Source organism: Denticeps clupeoides, chromosome 3 (genome assembly GCF_900700375.1).
Source record: "Denticeps clupeoides chromosome 3, fDenClu1.1, whole genome shotgun sequence".
NCBI lineage: Eukaryota > Metazoa > Chordata > Actinopteri > Clupeiformes > Denticipitidae > Denticeps > Denticeps clupeoides.
Genome location: NC_041709.1, coordinates 34,716,338 through 34,739,784, shown reverse-complemented (window position 1 = coordinate 34,739,784; position 23,447 = coordinate 34,716,338). Strand labels below are relative to the sequence as shown.

Sequence of the window (23,447 nt, the reverse complement as noted above, 5' to 3'; positions counted from 1 at the left end):
GAAGAACCAAATGTGAACAATGCAATGAAAATGTTTAATGAAAATGTTTAATGTAAATGCCGCCGTTTCCATTTTTTTCACCACTTCACACTTGATATGCAAACACCTTTTCAGTGATTTGTTCAACCCGTTTTTCAAAATCCCCAATAACATTTTAAAATTTCCAACAGGAATTACTGTGAAGATGGAGTTAGATGATGAAGACTATTCAGGTGAGTGGAGTCTACAAATGTATTGCCATGCTGGTATATCCATTTCTTGTACTTCCCTGACTTGTCTACTGCTGCCAGCCAGGTTACAAGCTGTTCTTGTCATCCACTCCTCCCTTCCTCAGTGTTACCCATCTAGGGGGTGAGAATGGGAACAATTTAGGAATGGTGGAAGTTGGGAAAGATGCACAAATGGGTCAAAACAAAGTGCAATAATAGAGTATTTATTTACAGTGCGATAAGTGATACAAGTAACCAAACCAACGATTTGTACAATGTGACCAGATCCTTGAACTAAACACACACAAACTATAGAGAACAAGCAAACAGCCCAAACACAGTGGTTGAGCCATGGCATAAAGCCGGGCAGACAAACGGAGGGTAACAAACAAACATGTAAATACACAGAGGGGGGGTTGGAGTAGGATGGGGGGCTCTGGTCTGAAGTTTTATGGGGTCAAAGTTGTGGTCCCAATTTCCTGATTGTATGCGCCTGACGTTCTGTGTATAAAATACTGCCATATTGTGTCTAGTCTGCATCTGGTTATCGAATGTATCTCATCAGAGCACATGAATACACTCAGTACCTAGAACACTCAGTACCAGGGCCCTGTATACCAGCATTCAACTGCTGTGTCTAGTTAGAGTGGCATACTAAAATTTGAAGTTGGTTCCTCTGCACTATACCTGCCAAATAGAATTTAAAATAATTAACTTTCACTTCATTGCAAGGTTCCAAGATGGATCCCAGTCTGCCTCTGTTATCTACTGATCTGAGGAGTGTAGACCAGAACAACACACTTGTTGAATCAGAAACATCATCAGATTCCATCACAGCTCTGAACTTCGGTAAAACACTGGAACCAACTGGAATTGATGTGAAGAAAGAGTTGGATGATGAAGTCTATTCAGATGAGAGTATTGGAGTGAGAGACTCATAACCCAATGCAAACTGAAAACTGTCCTTCCAAAATTACACCAGAATGTGACCTACGTAAAATGTCACATTATCTGATCATTGTATCTTTAACTTGTCAAATAAAATTATTGTATATATAAATGTATGTGTGTGTGGGGGGGTTATAAATTTGAAAAGTCAATTTTACTTTACCAGCTTTAAATGGTTTTTATATTTACAGAAAATAGAAACAAATCCACGGATGAAAACAGTAATAAAAAAACTGAAGAGAATATGCACCAGCTCAACAAATGTGTCTACAGTTTAAATAAAGTGAAGAACCGTAACATCCGACAGAGAATCCCTTCTAAAGAGACGTCTTACCAGTGTGTAGAGTGTGGGAAGAGTTTTACAAAATCATCAAATCTTAAAGCACACAAGAGGATACACAGTGGAGAGAAGCCCTATCATTGTATGCATTGTGGGAAGAGATTTTATCAAAAATCGGACCTTAGAAAGCACCAGAAGATACATACTGGGGTAAAGCCTTACCAGTGTGTACAATGTGGGAACAGTTTTAAAGAAAAATCTAAATTTAGGGCACACCAGATGATGCATACTGGACTAAAGATTTACCACTGTGTACAATGTGGGAAGAGCTTTACAAAATCATCAAACCTTAAAGCACACAAGATGACACATAGTGGTGAGAAGCCCTATCATTGTGTGCTGTGTGGGAAGAGTTTTAATCATAAATCGAACCATAGAAGGCACCAGATGATACATACTGGATCAAAGCCCTACTTGTGTGTACAATGTGGCAAAGGTTTTATACAAGCGTCTGATCTTGACAAGCACCAAAGGACACATACTGGAGAGAAGCCCTACCAGTGTGTGCAATGTGGGAAGAGTTTTTATCTAGAATCAAACCTTAGAAAACACCAGAGGAGACATATTGGAGAGAAGGCCCACACGTCTACAGTGAGAGTTACATTGAAGAAATCAGAAATCATCACACTTTTGAATTGTGGTGGAACACTGGAATCACCGGTAAATGATGAGAAGCAAGACTTGGATTATGTGATGCCTTTAGGTAAGTGAGATAACATTTGAGCATTAACAAAAAAAAAAATTTAAATATGTATTTTTTCACATTAATACTGTAATTTGCCAATGAATTCATCCAGACTATTTTCACAAAATGTCCTCTATATACAGGCCTCAGGTTTACCAGTTTGAGATTTGTTAATTAGGGGTGGGCCAATTTGTTGGGGACTAACAAGTTGTAACAGGGTTATGTAAATTAATCACAAAAAAACTTTGCTGGTATTTTGTAGCGGGAATAATGGGAGCGGTATGTCTGTCAGGATGTTTTCATAAATCTTTTGTTTTTGATTGGACATACACTTTTAGTATGAGTTCTACACAAAGTTTTGTAAATGAGAACCCTGGTCCTTGTGAACCACATGAAGGGAATTCCTTCAAGGACAAAGCATTCATGTAAGTCGCTCTGCATAAGAGCTTCTGACAAATGCTGTAAATTTAAACGATTCCTACCCTTTAACCCATAATCAAGAGACATGATGCAGAATATAAAGACAGAGGACCTTTTTCAGCAGCATATGCATATTTTACATTTACATTATATTTACCTTTACAGCTTTTATCCAGAGCGACTTACCATCAGTAGTTACAGGGACAGTCCCCCTGGAGACACTCAGGGTTAAGTGTCCTGCTCATGGACACAATGGTAGTACGTGGGGTTTGAACCTGGGACTTTGTAATGGAATGATCTGTTGTCTGTTTGTTGAAAATGGAACTGAATCTGTTGATTCTAAAGAAAATTGTTTGTTTTTTTTACAGAAAATGAAATGAAATCCTCTGTAGAAAGGTTTCAAAGGGGATGTAAAGAAAAGCTGCACCAGCTTAACACATGTGCCAACAGTTTAAGGGAAGTGAAGATACATGAAAAACAACACCATTCTGGAGAGACGTCCTACCAGTGTGGACAGTGTGGGACGAGTTTTTTAGATGCAGCATATCTTAAAATACACCAGAGGATACATGCTGGATTTTACCAATGCAAAAGTCATCAATGTGAACAGACCGATGAAAAGCTCTACAAGTGTAAAGCTGTCGTTGAACTGAAGAAATCAGATATCATCACACCTCTGTATTGTGGAAAAACACTGACACCAACAAGGAAAGATGAGAAGCAAGATGTGATCTATTACAGTGAGTGAAGCAAAATTTGAGCATTTCAGATCTCATTTTGGTGTAAAGAAAGCTGCAGTGATCATTGTTCAAATTAACTTCTGCTTCAGTCCAAGGTTCCAAGATGGATCCCAGTCTGTCTCTGTTATCTACTGATTTGAGGAACATAGACCAGAACAACACACATGTTGAACCAGAAACATCATCATATATCAACACAAATCTGAACTGTGGTAAAATACTGGAACCAACAGAAATTGTTGTGAAGGAAGAGTCGGATGATGAAGAATATTCAGGTGAGTCAAAAGACACATGTACCACAGAAATATGCTAAATTAGGCTTAATAAATTTACACTACAGTGGTATGATGGTCTCATTTAGCTAATCTGTCAATGACTTTTTGTCCAAACCCCTTGCTTAAAATAGTTATGTCACCTGATCATTGAATTTTTGTTTAAAAAAATGTCAGTTGAATCTTGTTTCCAGTAAGAATTGCATTGGAAATAAAGTGTAAATTGACTTTACTAAATGAGTCAGGTTCAAACTAGTCTTGATGACTTCAAATTGTGTTTGTGTTTACAGAAAACGGAGACATGTTCACTTAACAAAGGTCAGTAAAACCTATAATGCACCAAAAGTTTTAGAAAAGTGAACAACTTTGAAACACTACAACATCGGTGTGAAGAGCGTGGGTAGTTTTTTTTCCCAGATGCATTGAAACACACAAGAGGGTGCAGAATGGAGAGACTCTTTTGAAATTATGAAACATCATAAGTTGTGAATACACAATACCACAAATCATCTAAAATGTGCCAAAGTGCTCACAAAACTACCAAAAGGGCATTCCCAGCAGGGGAATATGAGAAGATGTAGGAGCTCCCACTCCACTACTTTATCCCAATAATTCTTAATTGAATTGCTATCACAAATTTAAGCAAAAAGCACAAAATCTGCTGAAATGGAGCACCAGACACCCAGCCTAAACCTGGAACAACACTGTGACCAGTTGGATTCAGAAGTTCTGGATTGTGCTCCCATCAAACTCGCAAACAAACAAAAATTTGTTGATCTGGAAACCATGTGCTCAACCCCGACCTAGAGCAACACCAAGCTGCTGGTAGTAAGTATACTCAGCCTAGTCCATCGAGAAAGTGCGTCAGAGACCACGGCAATTTGCCTGCACCATTTCCAGATTGAGGACCTCCGTAGTTATTGTTTTTGCTGAATGGGACGCCCTTTGCTGCTTCGTATATTGTCTATTGGATATTTGGCATCATTTACATTTATTTTTTGAAGGACCAACTATTTTTTTCCCTTTACAAATAGAACTTCTAACCTGGGAACCCACGAAGGCGTGTCCTAGTGGACAGGTTATTTCTTTTACTGCGGCCAAGAAGATAAATGCTAATCAAGAATGCTTAGAATTGGCAAAACAAAGAAATCAATCACTTTTTACTCAATAGTCAAGATTGAAACTAAACAAATCTTTTTTCCACACATTTACCAGAACGTCACCTCCTGATCCGCAGATGCCAGTTCTACAACTCCAATTCCAATGAAGTTAGGACTTTGTCTAAAACGTAAAAAAAACCTGAATATAGGTTGAAAAGGATTTGCAAATCTCTGTATTTGGTTTTTATTTAAGTTTTACACAGATTCATGGGAGATGGGGTTGTATAATCATAGAAAAAATATTTCTAAGGTTAGAAGATAAAAAGCTGCGTGGGACATATATTAATCTTTGAATCAAATATCTCTATATCTGTTTGTGTTATGATGTGCATCATAATGACAATCACTTCACTTTACACTTTCACTTCAGTGGCAGGCTGTGGCACCCACAATGTGTGACTGAGTCATTCAGAAGGTCTTTCCCTCTAATCGCTGTCAGACTCTACAAAAAAGTGCCTGCAGCTGACCATACATACATAGATTAACAACATTTACATTTACTTTTATAGCATTTATCAGACGCCCTTATCCAGAGCAACTTACAATCAGTAGTTACAGGGACAGTCCCCCCCCCTGGAGCAACATAGGGTTATGTGTCTTGCTCAGGGACACAATGGTAGTAAGTGGGGTTTGAACCTGGGTTGCCTGGGTCATAGGCAAGTGTGTTACCCACTAGGCTACTACCACCCTAGTGGTGGCTAACAAGCACACACCATACTCTTTTTGTGCAATATGTCTATATGTATCCACTCTGTACATATGTACACTTACATATATTCTATACATACATACATAATTTCATATACACATTTTTTTTGTATACTTATTTTTTTCCAGATTATTTGTATAGCAAACGTTTTATATTATACTCTCTGCTTAGTCTTTATGCTAATTATTTTTTTCTTGTACTGTCCACTTTCTGCCGTGACTACGTGAATTTCCCTCTTGTGCAACTAATAAAGCATCATCTTATCTTATCTTGCCAGATGTTCAGTACTTCTAAGATGAAAGGGCACCGACTTGCCCACCATTGTGCAGTGGCTGAGACATGTGACCTTTTTACTTCCTTTTGAAACTGTGGGAAAAGAACAGGACCTTCTTTCTATTTGAAGTTCTGTTATTTTCGTACACAATATCTGCAGGGTTATGGGTATGATGCACTTATTTTATAACTGTGTTCACAATGGTTTGTTTCATTGGTCAATACAAATATTCCTGATTTAAAAAGCTGGCCCACAGAGACTGTGCTTACCTGCTGGCCAAGGTGTTTAGTGAAGAAAGGAGGAGATATATAAAAAAAAAAAAATAGCTCTTGAACCTTTCTATATTGTCATGTTACAACCATGAACTTGAATATTTGTGTAGAAAAAAAAAAAATTACACACACACACGTTATGTTATGTAATGTATGAATATAGAATATAAATAAGTTTATGGTTGTAATGGAGGGCAATGGATGCGATTTATGGTAATAAATGATGCGTACCTGCGAAGAGAGTAATCTGTGAACATCTGCAGCAAAAGACATAAAATAGCCATACAGGGTACATTCTCACAAAGAAAAAAACTCACATTCCCTGACTGATTTAATGTCATTTTAATTCATTTCTCCTGATTGTGCATGTCATCCAATTAAGTAAAGAATAAATAATAAATGTTGTACCACAGTGTGGGCTGATAGAAAGTAATTACATGAGAAATTTCTTATCAGATCATTACAGTAGATTTAATGTCACCCGAGGTTTGTTTTTAGCTTTACACCCTGAAATACTGTATATGCACCGTTTATATCAGCTTGCCTTGTCATTGTGTTTATCTATTTTGCATCACGTGATTTTCTACTCATGTAGTCATAAATAAATGTTTCCAAACCAATGTGGATTGTGGAAAAATTATTTAATTGAAAATTAATATGTTGGAAGGTTGCCAGTTCAAATCCCAAACCACCAAGGTGCGAGTGACGTGCCACTGAGCAAAGCTCCGTCTCCACACACTGCTCCCCGGGCGCCTGTCCACTGTCACCTAGGGTAAATACAGAGGACACATTTCATTATGTCACCATGTGCTGTGCTGCAGTGTTTCACTATGACAATCACTTTCTTTCTTTCTTTCATTCATGGTATCTCAACAACCACAACACTTCATAGGACAGAACACCAATACACTCCAGCACTTTCACTTTCAATTACTTCTTGACTCAGTATTTTTTTTTTACTTTTTCTTTCACTTTACTCATTTGCACACATTCACCCTACCTGTTAAAAACATAAAAGTGAAATATTTGGTTATGTTTGCAATATTTGCAATACTGTAGTCTGCACAGTCGCTAAAGCATTTCACTGCATATCATATCGTGTATGACTGTGTACGTGACAAATAAAATTTGAATTTTGAAATTTGAGTGTCACACCTGCTATGTGAGTTGGTTACATCAGGGAAAACAAGAGTCAGAAGAGCAATCCAAATGCATGGTCGGGTAGAAGGACATCGGCTTGAAGTGAGGTTAATCCAGGAAACAGTTTACAGCAAACGTGAGATAAATCGATGAATGAGTTTGCGGGTTTTGTTCTTGTACTTTGCCCCCCCCTTTTATACTGTCTGTTGTCCTGGGCATGTAGTCCTTGTTCTAAATGTTCTATAATATGTGTAATATGACATTTCCTTGCAATTGTCTTTTTTTTTTTATTCATCAATTGTATTTATTTAAAATGTTTTTTACGTTAAAACGGGATTAAAACGGGATTTTTTACGGGACAGGAGTTGTCCAACGAGGTTCCACTCCAAACACTGCAGACTAAAAATCAAATGTTGTTTGCAACTAAACTAAATTATTTTATCATGTAAATGTCATAATTATAATAATAATAAGATGGCTGTTACTTGGTTAATTCACGACCAAAATTGTAAAAATGTTTTTTTTAAGTGAGGAGGAGGAGGCTCGGATTAATCAACTTAATGTTTATGAAAATGTATTATTAGTATATCAAATTCAGTATTCTTATAACATTTTTCAAATGGATTATTTCACATCAGTTCAAGACTAAAAGCCTACCTGACAACAAGCTTTATTCGAATGAACAAACCGTGCCAATAAAATGAATACACACGGTGGTTTGTTTCGTTTTATTTAATTAATTGAGTTCTGAAATTGACGAATCTGCTGCCGTGTGACGAATCTGCTTCTGTTTACATCTACAGGAAAACCAAGTAAAACACAAACAAGTGCACGCGCTGGTCCCGCTGTTGACATGGTTACGGGTTTTATCCGTTTTTATGGTTTTGAATTGATGGTTTAAACGTTTTTCTGCATTTAGAAACGCTTTTTTTTAAAAACAAATTGCCGGTCTGGTGAGGGAGAAGCGGGGGGATTTAAACGCGTCTATGGTAAACAGACCGGCGCCGAACGTTGCAGCTGTCGAGACGCTCTGCACACAGACCTGGGACAGATTTTAAAATGTTTTTCTTTTTATTTTCTTTCTTTATCGAACCGTATTTTGCTTAATGCCTAGTCGGCTATTGAAGATGTTTAAACGCCCTAAATACAGTTTTCTGCGTTAGCAGCTAAAGGCTCATTCAGTCACTTTTAATGTGAAGACTTTTTCTTCACTGTTCTTTATCCAACGCATTTCCAACATCACCAATCACATTTAAATAAGAAAACACTCTGCTGTGATTGTCTGTAAAAGACTGCAGCAGCTCACATGAGCTACAAGCCTTTTTATGTGAATAGAGAGAAGCTGGAGTTGGTTGTGCTCGCTGTAAAATTAGCTGCAACTGAGGAATCTCCTGGGAATCATTTATAAAGGTGACTGTGTGTCTGTATGTAATATCAGAAATCTGCTTTGTCTATTTTTGTTTTATAGAAATACTGTTAGGAGTAGTATGAATGTTGTGTGTCCTACAGAAAATTATTCTAGAATGATTATTGGTGATAAGATGATTGTTGAAAGAACCTTCTGCTTCATTCCAAGGTCCCAAGATGGATCCCAGTCTGTCTCTGTTACCTGCTGATCTGAGGAGTGTAGACCAGAGCAGCACACATGTTAAACCAGAAATATCACCAGATACCATCACATCTCTGAACTGCGGTAACATACTGGAACCAACAGGAATTGATGTGAAGAAAGAGTCGGATGATGAAGAATATTCAGGTGAGTTGGAGTGAGGGATTCATAACCCAATGAAAACTGAAAACTGTCCTGTCCAAAATGATACTAGAAACTGACCTATATAAAATGGCACATTAGCTGATCAATATATTTTTAATTTGTGAAATGTTTGTGTATATATTGATGGGGAAAATAGTTAAACAATTTTACTTGAACAGCTTTAAATTATGTTTATATTTACAGAAAATGGGCACAAATCATTGGACAAAATATGTAATAAGAAAACCGAAGAGAAAATGCACCAGCCCAACAAGCGTGTCTACAGTTTTAAAAAAAAGAACTTTAAAATCCGACAGAGAATCCTTTCTAAAGAGAAGCCTTACCAGTGTTTAGAGTGTGGGAAGAGTTTTAAAGAAAAACCATACCTTAGAAAGCACCAGAGCATTCATACTGGCGAAAAGCCTTACCAGTGTGTACAATGTGGGAAGAGTTTTAGAGAAGCTTTTGATGTTAAAAAGCACCAGAGGATACATACTGGAGTAAAACCTTACAAGTGTGTACAATGTGGGAAGAGTTTTAGAGAGAAAAAAACCCTTAGAAACCACCAGAAGATACATAGTGGAGAAAAGCCTTACCAGTGTGTGCAATGTGGGAAGAGTTTTAGAGAAGCATCTGACCTTAAAAAGCACCACAAGCTACATACTGGAGAGAAGCCTTACCAGTGTGTACAATGTGGGAAGTGTTTTACAGAAAAAAACTACCTTAGAAAGCACCAGAAGATACATACTGGAGAGAGGCCTTACCAGTGTGTGCAATGTGGGAAGAGTTTTTTACATGCATCTGACCTTAAAAATCACCAGAGGATACATACTGGAGAGAGGCCTTACCAGTGTGTACAATGTGGGAAGAGTTTTAAACAAGCATCAGACCTTAAAAAGCACCATAGGACACATACTGGTGAAAAACCTTACCAGTGTGTCGAGTGTGGAAAGAGCTTCACAAAAGCATCAGTTCTTAATAGACACAAGAGAACACATACTGGAGAGAAGCCCTACCAGTGTGTACAATGTGGGAAGAGGTTTCCACAAGCAACAAACCTTATACATCACAAGAGGACACATACTGGAGAGAAGCCCTTCCAGTGTGTACAATGTGGGAAGAGTTTTATAAAAGCATCAGACCTTAAAAGGCATCAGAGGACACATACTGGAGAGAAACCTTACCAGTGCGTACAATGTGGGAAGAGTTGTACAACAGGGTCAGACCTTAAAAAGCACCAGAGGACACATACTGGAGAAAAGCCTCACCAGTGTGTACAATGCGGGAAGAATTTTACAGAAAAATCAAGCCTTAGAACACACCAAAGGATTCATACTCGAGAAAAGGCCCACAGGTCTTCAGACATAGTTGGACAGAAGAAATCAGATATCATCACACCTTTGAACTGTGGTGAAACACTGGAATTACCGGTGAATGATGAGAAGCTAGATTTGGATGATGTCATGTCTTTAGGTAAGTGAAGTTATATTTCAAATAGTGGCACAAGTATTTTTTTAACAACAAACACACAGATTTTTTTTCACATACTTTAGTAATACCTTTATTATTTGTATCATCCAGACTATATTCAGGTACACTATATGCTGCGTCCAGGGTATGGTAATTGCAATGAAGTTCATTAAGGATGGGCCAGTCCCAGTGTTGGGGACTAGCAAATTACATGTAACATTCTTACATAATTTATTTACAAATCATGTTTAAAACTGAAAAAGATTAATTATTTAATTTGTTCTTTGCATCTTAATATTGGTATAATATCTTGGGAGTAGCATTTGTGTCAGCCAATCAGTGCTCAGTGGCAATAAAATTTGCTTTGAAGTGGACATTAGTTGAATGTGAATTCTGACATCGAAGCTGGTATATAATCTGATAAGTAAATTTAATTGTAACTTTTTTTAAAGGGTAACATGTCCATAGTAAAGGCACTGCAGCAGGAAGTTGTATGATAAACTTTTTATAGATACTACAACATATAGCGTAACCGTATACCAGATAAAGTAATATCTGGGCAATTCAACTGAAAGTGAATTTTGACCTTGTGGTTGGCCTTGAGGGCTTTGACTTCATGTGGGAATGAATCCTCTTGAGCTTGTGCTAAGAGGCTCCTTTCGGCAGCAATGTAGTAAGAAGCCTTGTTCGTGCTGTCTACTGAAGTAGTTCCAACAAAGGTTGGAAACAAAGGTTCCGAATCTCACCTTGGTCTGGTGCCTATCATGGTAGGCCCCTGTCTCGCGAGGCCACTGGGCAGGTGACTTGAGTAATAAAAGCCACGTTGGTTAGGCTCTGGATATCGGCCATTTGTGTCCCCACAAAGACCTTGTAGCGGCAGGACTCTGAATTTAGCAAATTTAGCATGGTAGTAGAGTCTGACCAACAGATGATCTAATAGGAATTGTCAGCTCTGTCCAGACCATTTTGGCTAGCTGAGCTCCGGTAAGTGTTGTTCTCCGCTCCAAGTGGGGCATGGAAAGGCACTTCTTTGGTGCCACACGGGACTTGGCTAAGATGAAGGCCATGTTCACATTAGCTTTACCGTCCAGGTTGCATAGACAGGCAACTGAACCATAAAGATTTATTAATGCTTTTTAAAAAAAAAATAAGATTTTCTCAGATTAATCAAAACTGCAGCCCTACTACTAATGCTCTTCAGCAGGCCCAGCCTACTGAGCAGAAACTAGCTCATGGTTCATTTTTAGACTCCACGATGGGACTTTAAACATAAGTAGCAGCCACATTCATCTCAGAACTCCCACAAAGTTTTTTGCGAACTGCACTTATCATTTTGTTGCTACTTGTCCACATGGTTTGTTTAGTTGTCTTGACCTGCACTATTCCTGTTAATTCTAGAAAAATGTAATCTGGGGTGAAATAATTAACTTTCACTTTGTTGCAAGGTCCCAAGATGGATTCCAGTCTGTCTCTGTTATCTACTGATCTGAGGATTGTAGACCAGAGCGGCACACATATTGAGCCAGAAATATCACCAGATGCCATCACACCTCTGAACTGTGATAAAACACTGGAACCAACAGGAATTGATGTGAAGAAAGAGTTGGATGATGAAGTCTATTCAGGTGAGTCGATTCATAATCAAAAAAAACTGAAAACTTCTAAAATTCCACCAGCAAGTGACCTACGCAAAATGTCACATTATCGTTGTATTTTTTTTTCAGCAAATATATATTGAGGGGGAAAATAGTTACAACATTTTACATGTGCATGTTTAAATGGTGTTTATAATTACAGAAAATGGAAACAAATCATTGGATGAAAGATGTAATGAGAAAACAGAAGAGAAAATGCACCAGCTCAACAAGTGTGTCTACAGTTTTAATAAAGAGAAGATTCATGAAATCCAACAGAAAATCTATTCTAAAGAGAAGCCTTACCAGTGTGTAGAGTGTGGAAAGAGTTTTGCAGAAAAACCGTACCTTAGAAAGCACCAGAAGATACATACTGGAGTAAAGCCTCATCAGTGTGTACAATGTGGAAAGAGCTTTATTCAAGCATCAGACCTTAAAAAGCACCAGAGAATACATACTGGAGAAAAGCCCTACCAGTGTGTACAATGTGGGAAGAGTTTTACAACTGGATCAGAGCTTAAAAAGCACCAACGGATACATTCTAGAGAAAAGCCCTACCATTGTGTGCAATGTGGGAACAGTTTTAGAACAGGATCAGATCTTAAGAAGCACCAGATGATACATGCTGGAGAAAAGACCTGCAAGTTTACAGACAGAGATGGACTGAAGAAATCAGATATCATCACACCTTCGATTTGTGGTGGTATACTGGAATCACCAGTAGATGATGAGAAGCAAGACATGGATGATGTGATGTCCTTAGGTAAGTGAAGTAGTATTTGAGCATCTAAATAGTGGCAGAATACCTGTAAATATGTATTTCCTTTTCACTAACATACATTTTTTTAGTGGTGGGCCGTTATCGGCGTTAACGTGCTGTGTTAACGTGAGACTCTTATTGGGCGATAAAAAAATATTGTCGTTAATCTTTTTACAAAGTTGGGTTGGGAGCTGGGTCTATACTACGCAAGCTATTGTGCCAGAGTTAAATGGTTACACTAGATTTATAAGTATATTTCTTCTTTCTTGTGCTTTTAGTTTCTTATTTCATAAAGACTTTTATTTTGTTTTTGAGACCCGGTTCTGGTCTCTTGGACACATGGCGTGAGCTGTGAGGGGTGCGTGGGGTTTGTGTGGAAAAAGTTATTTCTTTCATTTTAATTTATGTACATATTAGGAATATTTTGCATGTGTGTTATTTTGTGAATATTTTTTATGTTCTTTTAATACTGTAAATTGTAGAGAGAGGTGCAGAAAGACGCGATGTTCTGACGCGATGTTCTGACGTGAGGTTGCTTTTTGTACAGAAAACACTTTGCACAGAAAATCTCTTGGGTGTCAGCTCATCATTTGTGGTTCAAGAAACGAAATCAAAAAGTTACACAACGCAGAAGAAGAAGCACTACACTATGATGACTTTCACCTTGATTTTTTAGCGCGGATGTATACCTAGCCGAATTGCACTGTAGGGGGCGAGAACGAGTCTTCGAACTGTGAAATTACCACATCAAACGTGACGTGGTAACATGGATGCAGCTATTTAACTGAATAAACAGTTGGTAAACACAAGTACATATTATTGAACATAATTTATTTTCATCACCAATTATCATAGTAGAACAGCTTTCTCAAGCAGTTTGTGATGCATTTTGGAAACAGGAGATGAGCCCCTGGTCTAATGCGCCACCTGGCTTGAGAAATCCGTTCTCAAAGACTTACTTTTAGTCATTATTTGGGTAGCACACATATTCTGAATGCCTTCGGCAGAATTCAAATGAGCCATTTTAATCTAGATTAATGTAGATTAAGATAGAATCTAGATTATTTTTTCTTACTCTAGATTAATCTAGATTAATTCCAAGATTACAGTGAGATTAATCCAGATTAAGAAAATGAATCTATGACCACCTCTAATTTTTTTCCACACTGTGATATTGTAATTCGGGATTATTTTCTCTGGGCAGTGGTGGCCTAGTTGTTAAGGAAGTAGCCCCGTAATCAGAAGGTTGCATGTATTAATCCCGGTCTGCTAAAGTGTCACTAAGCAAATCACCGTCACCACACACTGCTCCCCGGGCACCTGTCTTGGCTGCCCACTGGTCACTAAGGGTGATGGCTAAATACAGAGGACACATTTCGTTGTGTCACTGTCTGCTGTGTATCACAATGACAATCACTTTATTTTGACTTTTTTTTTTTTGCTTTCATTTTCTTCTGTATACTTTATAGACACGTTCTTTAGTCTCCAAAATCTCCTCGGTTATGTTAATTGTAAGTTCATTAGGGATGGGCCAACCTCAGTATTAGGGACTAACAAATTACATGAATTTGTTAGTTTATTTTTTTTTAATCCTTTGAAGTTACTGAAGCAAAACCTGTAATTAAATAAAGTCCTCGTCTTCCTCGGCTTATCCGGGTCCGGGTCGTGGGGGTAGCATCCCAAGTAGGGAATCCCAGACAGCCCTCTCCCCAGCCACCTCCACCAGCTCCTCCGGCAGGACCCCAAGGCGTTCCCAGACCAGACTGGAGATATAATTTCTCCAGCGAGTCCTGGGGCCTCCTGACGGCCGGACATGGTAAATCGAGAGCCTTTCTTTTGGGCTCAGGTCCCTCTTCGCTATGACAGATTGCCAATCTCCTGCCGATCTCCGTGTATCTTCTCTCACTCGTGAACAAGACCCCGAGATACTCCACCTGAGGCAGGACTTCTCTCCTGACCCGGAGTTTGCAAGCCACACTTTTCTTGTCAAGAATCTCATCCACCCCCAGACTGTGTAGCGGTTTGACTACCTCAGCAACTTCTGCCCCTGGGATTGGACAGTCCATACCCAGGCATCCCAGCTCTGGTTCCTCATCGAAATGCGCCTCTGTGGGATTGAAGATCTCCTCAAATTATTCCTTCCACTGCCTAACTATATCCCCAGTCGACGTCAGCAGGTCCCCATCCACTCTGTAATCAATGTGACTTAGTTGCTTCCTCTCCTGAGGCACCTGATTGTTTGCCATAACCTCGTCGGAGCCGATCGGTAGTCTTTCTCCATGGCCTCACCGAACTCCTCCCATGCCCCACATTTTGCCTCAGTGATTGCAACAGCTGCACCTCGCTTAGCCGTCCGGGACCTGTCTACTGCTTCTGGAGACCCACAGGCCTCCTTCTTATTCCTGACAGCTCCCCTTACCTTTGGTATCCACCAGCGGGTACGGGGGTTACCGCCATGACTGGTACCAGCCACCTTGCGACCACAGCTAGCAACAGCCGCCTCAACAATCGCAGAGCGGAACAAGGTCCATTCGGACTCAATGTCCCCCACTGCTTTCGGGACACGGTCAAAGCTCCGCCGGAGGTGGGAATCAAAGACAATCTTGATAGGTTCTACTCACTATACGTTTGGGTCTGCCAGAACTCCATGGTATCTTCCCCTGACATCTGATCCAACTCACCATTTAGGGAAGTGATGCTTCAAATGGAGTTTCTAACTCTCACTACCTGTGGTCTGTGGTCCATGCCCACACGCACAATCAGCTGTTGAGTCCTTTCTCCTTCAGCTTAGTGAACAGTCTGCTGGGAACTATAGGGTAGAATGCTGAACTGTAGTCAACAATCTTGCATAGTTTCCCTCCTTCTTATCTACATGGTTGAGGGTGGAGATCAGGATGTGGAAGATGGCGATCTCTGTAGACCTGTTGGGTCGATAGGTGAACTGCAGAGGGTCTGCAGAGGGATGGAGGGATGGAGATGATGGACTTTATGAGTGTATTGAACACCTTCATGACCGCCAATGTAGTCATTCAGGTACAAGCATTTATTGTTCTTGGGTATGGGGATGATGGTGGACAGTTTAAAGCATGTGGCACCATGGAATGTGCCAGGGACACAGATGGTGGTCAACGCACCTGAAAGCAGGGCAGCAGGTGTTCGGAAGTGCCGTCTGGACATCCTGCTTACTTGGTGTACAGGTGTATGCTAATGACACATTGGTTGCTGATGATGTCACTGTCCTCCATCACCATGCTGTAGGTAGAGTCTGCTGCCTGGCCAACCTCAAAACAACCTCGATTCTGATTACGGGGCCACGTCACTCGCTTTCTAAACCACTAGGCCATCCCGTGGATGCAGCAGGCCTGCCAGAGTTAATTTAACAGTGAACAGGATCTGGTATTCTGGGACTGAGGAAGGGTGGAGGACCCCTGACCTACCATAAAGCTAGCACCACTTGCTTTATAGTCTGATTTTAGGACCACAAATGGCCTGAGTGACATATAGCTGCTTGGAACAACCTGATCAACAGATCACTGGAAACCTTGCTCCTTGCCTCAGGTTTTCCCCTTTGGTGATCTGTTTTTCTTGGGGTCAACGTTTTCTCTGCGGGATTCCTGTCCTGTTGGTATCAGTTGCTGCACTTCAGCACATGGTCACTGTTTTGACCACTTCAGCCATGTTACTTGCAGGGCTCACACAGCAAAAGTGTCTGATGCAGCATATCCTTAATTAATAAGCACTTTCTATGGCAATGTTGCCAGATGTGTGATTGGTTCAACTCTAAATCCAAAATTCCCACAATACTTCAAAAATTAGTATTCAACTTCTGTCTCTGCTTAGTGTTTCCTCTGCACCAATTCCTGCCAATTCTAGTATAATCTCATCTGGGTTGAAATAATTAACTTTCACTTTGTTTCAAGGTCCCAAGATGGATCCCAGTCTGTCTCTGTTATCTACTGATCTGAGGAATGTAGACCAGAACAGCACACATGTTGAACCAGAAATAGCATCAGATTCTATCACATCTCTGAACTGCGATAAAACACTAGAACCAACAGGAATTGATGTGAAGAAAGAGTCAGATGATGGAGACTATTCAGGTAAGTGGATTGGAGTGAGGAATTTGTAAAACGTCACATTATCATTGTATCTTTAATTTGTGAAATGCTTGATTCCGACAAGAATCGTGCATATATTGAAGAAAAACATATTTACAGCTTTAAATGGTGTTTATAATTACAGAAAATGGAAACAAATACTTGGATGAAAAATGTAATGAGAAAACAAATGAAAAAATGCACCAGCTCAACAAGTGTGTCTACAGTTTAAAAAAAAAGAACTCTACAATCCGAAAGAGAATCTATTCTAAAGAGAAGCCTTACCAGTGTGTAGAGTGTGGGAAGAGTTTTGCAAAACCATCACATCTTAAAGTACACCAGAGGACACATACTGGAGAGAAACCATACCATTGTGTGCAATGTGGAAAGAGTTTTACCAGAGGATCAGAAGTTAAAAAGCACCAGAGGATACATACTGGAGAAAAGCCTTACCAGTGTGTACAATGTGGGAAGAGTTTTACACAATCATCATACCTTAAAAGACACCAGAGGATACATACCGGAAAGAAGCCCTACCAGTGTGAGGAATGTGGGAAAAGTTTCACAACAGGAACAGAACTTAAAAATCACCAGAGGATACATATTGGAGTAAAGCCTCACCAGTGTGTACAATGTGAGAAGAGTTTTATACAAGCATCAGACCTTAAAAAGCACCAGAGGACACATACTGGAGAGAAGCCCTACCAGTGTGTGCAATGTGGGAAGAGTTTCACAACAGGAACAGAGCTAAAAAATCACCAGAGGATTCATACAGGAGAAAAGCCCTACCAGTGTGTTCAATGTGGGAAGAGATTTAATCAAAATTCAAACCTTAGAAAGCACCACTGGATACATACTGGAGAGAAGCCCTACCACTGTGTACAATGTGGGAAGGGTTTTATAGAAAAATCAAGCCTTAGAAAGCACCAGTGGATACATACTGGAAAGAAGCCCTACCATTGTGTGCAATGTGGGAAGGGTTTTACAAAAGGAGCAGAGCTTAAAAATCACCTAAAGATACATACTGGAGAGAAGCCTTTTCATTGTGTACAATGTGGTAAACGTTTTATACAAGCATCATACCTTAAAAGACACCAGAGGACACATACTGGAGAGAAGCCCTACCATTGTGTGCAATGTGGGAAGAGTTTTACAACAGGAACAGAGCTTAAAAACCACCAGAGGATTCATACTGGAGAAAAGCCTTACGAGTGTGTACAATGTGGGAAGAGTTTTAATCAAAAATCTAACCTTAGAAAGCACCAGTGGATACATACTGGAGAGAAGCCTTACCACTGTGTACAGTGTGGGAAGGGTTTTATAGAAAGATCAGTTCTTAGAGAACACCAGCGGGAACATACTGGAGAGAAGCCCTACCAGTGTGTACAATGTGGCAAGATTTTCAGAGCAAAATCATGCCTTAGAGTCCACCAGAGGACACATACTGGAGAGAAGCCCTACCAGTGTGATGAGTGTGGGAAGTGTTTTACAAGAGCATTCCATGTTAAAGCACACAAGAGGATACACACTGGTGAAAAGCCATTCCAGTGTGTACAATGTGGAAAAAATTTTAGAAATGCACCAGACCTTAAAAAGCACCAGAGGATACATACTGAAGAATATATCATCCCACCTTTCATTTGTGAAAAAATGGAATCACTAGTGAATGATGAGAAGCAAGATGATGTGATGACCTTAGGTGAGTGAATTAATACTTGAGCATTTCAAATAGTGGCAGAAAAACAAAAACACACGTAAAGATAATATTTTTGTTACATCTTAATATGTTGATATGCTTAATAATTATGTTGTAGCGGAATCATGGAAGTGGTATTTGTGTCAGCCAAACAGTTTTCAGTGGCTATAAAAATCGCTGTGAAATGGAGGTTGAATGTGACGTGTCGTCAGTACGGACACTGAACCCATCTGTCTGTTCACTAAATAGTTAACGTCAGTGTCTACCATTAAACAGGGTTGATAGCATTCAGGTGTCACACCGGATCTCCTGTGTACCGATGTGGCTGTGAAAAAATAAAAATCAGATTTGCTCAGAGCACACATTTCACACTCAACCACACCAATGATAGGCATACTAGGGTGTGGGCCTTGATTCATGGCCAAACAGACATATACAGATCTTGTCATGGCTGCCCACTGCTCACCAAGGGTGATGGTTAAAAGCAGAGTACACATTTCATTGTTTCACTGTGTGCTGTGCTGCAGTGTTTCACAATGACAGTCACTTCACTTTCAAAGATGTCAATAAAAGCATAATGAATAAACAGCCCTTTGTAAGCTGGTGCCAAAAGCTCCAGCAACCAGGAGCATGCTTCTGCACTTTGTGCGCAAGGAAGCTGCTACGTGGAACTAGCCGTAAAAAATCGCTGTCCAACATGAAATAGACCATAATCATAAAACCAAAGTCTGAGCCACTAGTGTTCCTTTTGTCAACCAAATTTATATCAAAATATCTTTAGCAACAACCCTTTATGGCGTGGCAGAAATGAGACAAGATGTAAGTTCTTGTCATGTGATGATAGCTTTAATGAAATATATCGTAATATTGTTGATAAAAATGACAGTAAATGTGGTTTACAAAAAAAAAAACTATACTGAAATGTCTCTTGATTTTTATTGATGAAAACAAGCAGATTGCTGGAAGAAAATTACAAAGCGATCTTTGGTCATACTTTCTTTACAAAGTAGTGAAAAAGAAAACCAAATGTGTGGCTGAAAAACATGGAACAAATATCTTCATGGAACTGGCATCTTCCTTGTTTAAATGGGAAATTGGTTTGACTAAAAGAAAATGTTTTGTTCTGAAACTTGGCAAGACTAAAATGCAGAATTCCTATAGTCATTAAAAGCCTGGAAAAGTTGTGGAATTTGAAAAGAGAATTTTTAAATAAACATATAAAGTCATGGAAAAGTCATTGAAATTGGATTGACACAGTCTACTGGAGGGCGGAGATGGCCCTCTGGGGCCACGTTCTCGCCTCTCTGATGGCTGGTCTGAACTTCTTGATAATGGGTCTGTAGGCTGGGGTGAGAAGTATGGAGATATGGTCTGATTGTCCGACATGGAGGAGGGGTGTAGCCTTGTATGCACGCTGGAGGTTTGTGTAAACAAGATCTAACATGCTGTCCCCTTGTGTTGTAAAGTTAATGTTCTTGTGGAATTTTGCCTGTACTGTTTAGAGGTTTGCAGATGAAGAAACCATTAGGGTAGACTGTCTGCAGGCTGCTGCTGATGTAGAGTTCACCGAGTGCACCACTATCTTTACCATTATTGCTAGCGCTAGGCGGGATGTACACTGATGAGCAGGAATCTCTTTTGCCACGGAAGCAGGTCAGCGTGTCCAGCTGGATAGCGGAGTCAGCAATGCCATTGTGCAGCCAAAGTTTCGGTGAAGATAAGAATACAGCAATGTCTTATCTCTTCCCGGGAGGTTAGAAGTAGTGTTTGGCAGTTCAGTTTATTGTCCAAAGAGTTGCACATTGGAGAGGAGCAGCGACGAAACCGCGGGTTGGCTAGCTTTTAGCCTAGCATGGGTCCTGGCACGCTTGCCGCGCTTTTGGCGGCCACATGGTCTTGGTGGTGCTGCGGCCCACTGGCTTCAAGCTCGGAGGATATCGCAGTGGGGGCAGTCTCTCACAGTTTTCTTTGCACATTCTACACTTGCCATCCACTCTTGCCTTCCTCACTACCAGTAACCTGCATTTGACTGGCTTGAATGTAATTCTTACTCATGTTATGAGCCACATTATTTGCAGGGCTCATACGGTGAAAATTTCTGATGCAGGAAAGACTTAATTATTAAACATTTTCTACTGCAATGTTGCCAAATGTTCAATCCAAAGTACCCATAATGCAAACAATACTGCTAAAACTAATAATTATTCATCTTCTGTGTCTAGTTAGGGTAGCATACTAAAATTGGAAATTGATTCTTCAGCACACTTTTCTACCAATTCCACTTTGATCTCATCCGGATTTAAGTGATTAACTTTCAATTTGTTACAAGGTCCCAAGATGGATCCCAGTCTGTCTCTGTTATCTTCTGATCTGAGAAATGTAGACCAGAGCAACACACATGTTGAACCAGCAATAGCATCAGATACCTTCACATCTCTGAACTGCGATAAAACACCGGAACCAACAGGAATTGATGTTAAAGAAGAGTTGGATGAAGTCAGTTTAGGTGAGTGGATTCCTAACCTAATGCAAACTGAAAACTGTCTGTAAAGTGTATATTTAACTTGTGAAATGTTTGTTTCCAACAGTATTTATTATATATTGATTGGGGGTGTAGTTACACAATGTAACATGAACAGTTATTTATATTTACAGAAAATGGAAACAAATGCTTGGATGAAAGCTTTAATGAACAAACAGAAGACAATATGCACCAGCTCAAGTGTTTCTACAGTTTTAAAAAAGAGGAGGACCATGAAATCCAACAGAGAATACATTCTAAAGAGAAGCCTCACCAGTGTGTAAACTGTGGGAAGAGTTTTACAGAAAAAGCAACAGAAAGTTTTACAGAAAGCACCAGAGGAAACATACTGGAGAAAAGCCCTACCATTGAAAAGCCTTACCACTGTGTACAATGTGGGAAGAGATTCACACTAGCATCATACCTTAAAAGTCACCAGAGAACACATACTGGAGATAAGCCCTACCATTGTATGCAATGTGGGAAGCGTTTTACACAAGCATCACATCTTAAGGTGCACAAGAGGACACATACTGGAGAAAAGCCTTACCAGTGTGCACAGTGTGGGAAGAGTTTTACAACAGGATCAGAGCTTAAAAACCACCAGAAGATACATACTGGCGTAAAGCCTCACCAGTGTGTACAATGTGGTAAGAGTTTCATCCAAGCATCATATCTTAAAAAGCACCAGAGGACACATACTGGAGAGAAGCCCTACCATTGTGTACAATGTGGGAAGAGTTTTACAACAGGACCAGGGCTTAAAAGTCACCAGAAGATACATACTGGAGAAAAACCTTACCAGTGTGTTCAATGTGGTAAGAGTTTTATTCATGCATCATATCTTAGAAAGCACCAGAGGAAACATAATGCAGAGAAGCCTTACCATTGTGTGCAATGTGGAAAGAGCTTTATACAAGCATCAGACCTTAAAAATCACCAGAGGAGACATACTGGAGAAAAGCCCTACCATTGTGTGCAATGTGGGAAGAGCTTTATACAAGCATCGGACCTTAAAAGTCACCAGAGGAGACATACTGGAGAAAAGCCCTACCAATGTGTACAATGTGGGAAGAGTTTTAGAGAAAACGCAAACCTCAAAAAGCACCAGTGGATACATACTGAAGAGAAGCCTTACCACTGTGCACAATGTGGAAAGGGTTTCATAGAAAAATCAAACCTTAGAAAGCACCAGTGGGAACATACTGGAGAGAAACCCTACCATTGTGTACAATGTGGGAAAAGTTTTACACGAGCATCATCTCTTAAAAGTCACCAGTGGACTCATACTGGAGAGAAGCCTTTCCAGTGTGCACAATGTGGGAAGAGTTTTACAACAGGATCTGAGCTTAAATATCACCAGAGGATACATACTGGAGAGATGCCTTACCAGTGTGTACAATGTGGGAAGAGTTTTATACGAGCATCACACCTTAGAAGTCACCAGAGGACACATACTGGAGAGAAGCCCTATCATTGTGTGCAATGTGCAAAGAGTTTTACAACAGGAACAGAGCTTAAAAATCATCAGAGGATACATACTGGAGAAAAGCCTTACCAGTGTGTACAATGTGGGAAGAATTTTACACGAGCATCATCACTTAAAATTCACCAGTGGACTCATACTGGAGAAAAGCCTTACCATTGTGTTCAATGTGCGAAGAGTTTTACAACAGGAACAGAGCTTAAAAACCACCTGAGGATTCATACTGGAGAAAAGCCCTACAAGTGTGTACAATGTGGGAAGAGTTTTAGTCAAAAACCAAACCTTAGAAAACACCAGTGGATTCATACTGAAGAGAAGCCTTACCACTGTGTGCAGTGTGGAAAGGGTTTCATTGAAAAATCCATCTTTAGAGAACACCAGTGGGAACATACTGGAGAGAAGCCCTACCAGTGTGTACAATGTGGCAAGATTTTTAGAGCAAAGTCATGCCTTAGAATGCACCAGAAGACACATACTGGAGAGAAGCCCTACCAGTGTGATGAGTGTGGGAAGTGTTTTACAAGAAAATCAAGTCATAGACAACACCAGATGAGACATACTGGGGAAAAGGCCTACAGGTCTACAGGGAGAGTTGAAATGAAGAAATCAAATACCACACCTATGAATTGTGGTGAAACACTGGAATTACTGATGAATGATGAGAAGCAAAACTTTGATAATGTGATGCCCTTAGGTAAGTGAAGTAATAATTGAGCATTTCAAATAGTGGCAGAATTTCTGTAAATACATATTTCCTATTGTGATTCAGAATTACAAACAATACGTTTTTTGTAGCTTTCATTATCGACTTGTCTAATTGTGAAATTGTGGGTCACTTTGTTAGTAGCGTTATTACATACA

At 39.7% G+C, this 23,447-nt stretch overlaps 1 pseudogene; it reads left to right on the top strand.

Moving 5' to 3' along the window:
• The first annotated feature begins 8,876 nt into the window (after window positions 1-8,876).
• On the top strand, window positions 8,877-21,041 carry LOC114785613 (zinc finger protein 658B-like; annotated as a pseudogene).
• Window positions 21,042-23,447: the final 2,406 nt, after the last annotated feature.